Raw genomic sequence first — 5,000 nt, 5'->3', positions numbered from 1 at the left:
TAATACATGTACGGTGTACAGGGGGTCACGGGAACCATTTTATGCATGTGGGTATCTCCCATCCGAATAAGATTTAACGTCCCCACAAGGCTCGTGTTTTTAGCTTGTAATGTGTCCGCCATATTTACTGAAGTGAAATGTTAACCGTCGTCACTGTTTCTCCTTGTCCCGTGTATGGTTCCATATGCTTCAGAATAACATATTCGGAGAGTGGTTGATTTGCAGGGCGACTGTGATATTTTGATATTGCATCAGCCACTCCTCAAAATTTAATACCTAATATATCAGGCTTGTTGGCAATATACAGAATGAATGGGCACCTACATTTTGTTGGGAATATATACCCATGCACGGTTATATTTTATTGTGGGCTATGGCAAGCAATGCAGTTTTTAAAATTCTGTCCCAAACTGTCCCAAAATCTGTCAATCATAGCAAGTTTATAATTTTGCAATCTAGTGGATCTTGTTCATTAGATATCAAATAAAAGGACTTTCATATTTTCTGCAAAACGATTTCTTGGCGTTGTTTGACGAAAAAAGGGAGGTCCTCGAGTTTTTGACCAAGGATGTTCCGTAGATCTAGTTGGGTGGTCGACTGTAATCAACCCCCAGGGGATAGTGCTAAACACGACGAAATACATTTGATGCCCCAATCCCTAGTGGCTGTCGTATTCGCGGGAACATTCCTTGCAGTCCGTGTGGATTTGTTGCCTAGAATTACATGTTCTACTGGTTGTCCTTTACTGTGAATTCCACGAGCATACATTATGCCTATAGGCACATACGCCTCTTCAAATGTTATGCGCCAAGAATTATTCATCAATTTCATGTGAACTTCAATTTCAGAACATTTTTGTATTTATTTGTTAATGTAGTCCCCTATGAGTAGTCTAAAAGCGCTTAGAACATTTCCTTGAACAATTTGATGTCTGGCAAACGATATAGGCCCAGGCAATTCTCGCTGAATATTCTGGGTAGCAGCTCCTCCGATTCGATATTATATTGTTCAATAATTTTCCATTGAGTTCCATTCTTTCCTGTTAACACCGAGCAGATATTCCCAGACCTTTCCGCATCTACTTCATATTCTTCTTCATCAACAGTATTGCCTCTTCATTATCACCATCGGCTTCTTCATCAGACGCGGATGAGCTCTCAGCATTTGGAGTATACTCCTCTAACACCCTCGGAATCAGAGGATGATCGTTTAGTCAACAGAGTTAGAAATTCCTTTTTCCGAGAGAAGAGTTTTGTGGGCATATTCCCTGTATTTAACCTCGGCATCAACTAACCGACTAATTATCATATACCTGATAATGAGTCACAAAATGTGTTATAAAACAGTAAAAAAATTTTCTGTACAGCGATTAATGCTGTATGAAACTCTCAGCCACGGCCCATGAAACTTTCAGCTGCGGTCCATGTGACTTACAGTCACAGCGCGGTGGTGGCCTCAGTTCTTTATTTTTCTTTTTTTTTGCGCCTATAGCAGTGACAGAGTCATGGTCGTAACTAACTTAATCTTAAATCAAATAAAGACTACTGAGGCTAGAGGGCTGCAATTTTTGAGATCTGTGGCTGAGCAGAAAAAGGGCGGGAAAGAAAAAGCGCTGACGGGCAGACAAAGCCGGCACAATAGATTTCTTTTCAGGAAACTAAAAGCACATCAACAAATTTTCATTTTCAGTTATGTTTGGAAAAGATAATTTACCTATATATATATATTGTGCAGATTAAGTTACAGCCACACTTCATTATTGTCATTTTAAAATGAAGTTTTTACTTTTTCATTACTTTCTCAGGTTGTTTATTCATTATAATTTACTAAATGATTGTTGTAAATTAGGGTCCGTGATTTCGGAAATCGTGATCAAGGTTGAAAAGAATAAATCAATTATTTTGTAATCAAATGAAAATCATATACAATATTTCCAGCAGTAAACAAAAACTTCTTTCAGATTTCTTCTGAAGATTGAAAAAGAAACCCACAAAATTACTGTGTATAACGTGTTTACTAATAAGTATTTACATTTTATTTTACTCAACACTGAGTAAAATAAAATGCAAATACTTATAAGTAAACACGTTATACATAGTAATTTTGTGGGTTTCTTTTTCAATTTCCAGCAGACTTGAAACTTATATAGAATCATCACAAGGACATCAACAGATGAAAGTTATTTCCTAGTTGGCGTATAAAACGTGCACTGAATATTTGTTCCATAAAGTAATATTTAAAGTGAGAAAGACATCCTACTGAAAAGTTGCTTACTAAAATCGTCTTACAATATAATCATCATATTTGCACAATTAGTAATCCGTGAAGTAATATATTCAATAACATAACACAAAATGTGTTTGCTATAAATCGAAAATCTCATCCACTAATAGAAAAACATTGACTGTATTTTCAGAAAATAGCAACAATGTGACCGTAAAGGAATTTTGTTCTTTACCTAAGAATCAAAAATATTCTTCAGCGGAAATATTGTCTTTCGAGAAACTAAAGGTTCCTTACTGGAATTCACCTTTTGCGATTCAAGCGAATAATCCTTTGATGAGTGTTCCACCAATGATCCAATATTTTTACATTTGCTCAAATTCTTGGGTACATGTAGGACATTAAACCTCTCTCTCTCTCTCTCTCTCTCTCTCTCTCTCTCTCTCTCTCTCTGTTCTGTCTCTGTTTGTCTCTCTCTTTATTTTAGCGACTCGATCTGTTATTGTTTGTATTTGTACGAATCTCTCTCTCTCTCTCTCTCTCTCTCTCTCTCTCTCTCTCTCTCTCTCTCTCTCTCCCCATCATTACGACTCTTTCTATCTGTCATTGTCTCTATTTGTACATCTCTCTCTCTCTCTATCTCTATTTTTACGACTCTGTCTATCTGTCATTGTATCTATTTGTACGAATCTCTCTCTCTCTCTCTCTCTCTCTCTCTCTCTCCAATAGATATTAAAATTCAATTAAAATGGTTTTCTATCCTTTTGCTTTATATATTCCATTGTAAAATTTCTAAAAAAAATTTAAAAAATGCATTAAACTATTTCCACTCCTGATATGGATGTGTGAAGCTGAAAAGAATAATTTCGCCTTTGGGCTCTGCTTTCATTAACAGATTTATTCGCAATATCTCTGCTGCCACAATTGTTCAGAATCATAATTTGTTTTCATCATGGAAATAGTTGTTTTGTTGATGAGAATCAATGTCAACAGTGACGTATATCACCGCAAATGAGAAATTATAGTCCAATAATTTAAGATGTTGGCCGATGACAGATGAAATTCCAAGTATTAGAAATAAATCGAATTTCTACAATAAATGTCTAAGAAATTTCTTGAATAATTAATAAAGATGAAAATTAAACATAGAGACAAATTTTCTTAATAAAAGTTACCAGGGAAAACTATCTCAAGGGCTAATTAAAATCTCAAATAAACTTATTGTTTTTTGTCTTTTTATTATAAAGTTATTTAACTTACCGTTATATAACCCTATGATAAAAAAAAACAGACCAGGAATGTTCAATGAATAATATGAAACGTGTTAGATGCCTAACTGAAAAGAAAGGTCGCTTTTTGCGCCATGATACTGTGAATGAAACAGAGCCATTCTGTGTTGGGTATACTGAAATGCTCTATATAAATGATGTGAGTATGTGGGTGAAGAGTTAGCAAAGAACTGTAACAATAAATATGTTAAAGAAAATAAGACAAGGAACATTACGCGACCAGTAGCATAAACAGAGCAACAGAAGAAGTTGGAGAAAACCTTTAGTCATTTTTTTTTTTATAGAAGGACAGCACAGAATTCGATTTGAAAGCTGAAATGGTAATAAATGTAAGGCGAGATTTGGTTGGGCTGAGACTAAAATATAGGAATCAGAAACCAGACCTCAAATATTAAAAGAATAATAGAAAAGCCGGTGGATTTTCCTTCAACTTGCATGTAGAACTTTTCTTTCATTCTTGTTTGTGCCATAAGATTTTTTGAGAGCCCCAATAATAAGTTTATTTCAGATTTTAATTAGCCCTTGAGATAGTTTTCCTTGGTAATTTTTATTTAAAGAAATTTGTCTCCTGTGTTTCATTTTCATCTTTATTATTAATAATTCAAGAAAATTCTTAGGCATTTATGTATTGTAGAAATTCGATTAATTTCTAATACTTGGAGTTTCATCCGTCATCGGCCAACATCTTTATTTAATGGGCTGTAATGTCTCATTTTTGGCGATAGACGCCACTGGTGGTGACATTGATTCTCATTAACAACTGTTTCCATAGTGAAAACAAACATAATTTTTTGAGAGCTCTTACAATAAGTTGATTTCAGATTTTAATTAGCCCTTGAGATAGCTTTCCCTAGTAATTTTTATTTAAGGCAATTTTACTCCTATGATTAATTTCCAATCAGGGCTCATTTTCATACTCCGGCCTTTGCCTCTCTGCCACCAGGTTTTGCCATGGGGCTCAGACTGTGGTACTTACGACAATTCTTAGTGCACTTATTTGGAATGGAATTTCTGCCTCAGTAAATGAAATTCGTACCTTTGTTTTTTTTTTTTTTATACCTTTGGTCTTTGAACGTCATTTTTGTAGATATTCTTTTGGTCGTTTTCCAATAAGTTCTGGGAATTTATTTTCGTTATACTGTCCTGCTTCTTTACGCATTCTTTGAGAGCAGGTCTGGTTTTTTCCTGTGCGTGCTTCACCAAACCCCCCCTACATGTTCAGGTTATTTTATTTAGTTATTTAACTTTTTTATTTATTCAGCTGGTACAGTAGTTAGTGTCGTAGAATATCACTCACACGTCTTGTTCGCGTCTCCCCCAGGGCGATGAAATATCACTGGCTCTGTATCATGATCAGTTACTGCTGCAGTGTGGGGTCTGCGGTGGGAGGTTGAAACCAACATTCTTTGGAAGTTTGAATTTCCAGTCAATGGCCTCCGTGTGCTTGTTTCGTGTGAATAAGCCCGATCTACTGAATAATGATAATAT

This window comes from Macrobrachium nipponense, chromosome 9, assembly GCF_015104395.2.
Source record: "Macrobrachium nipponense isolate FS-2020 chromosome 9, ASM1510439v2, whole genome shotgun sequence".
Taxonomy (NCBI): Eukaryota; Metazoa; Arthropoda; class Malacostraca; order Decapoda; family Palaemonidae; genus Macrobrachium; species Macrobrachium nipponense.
This window is presented reverse-complemented; position numbering follows the sequence as displayed.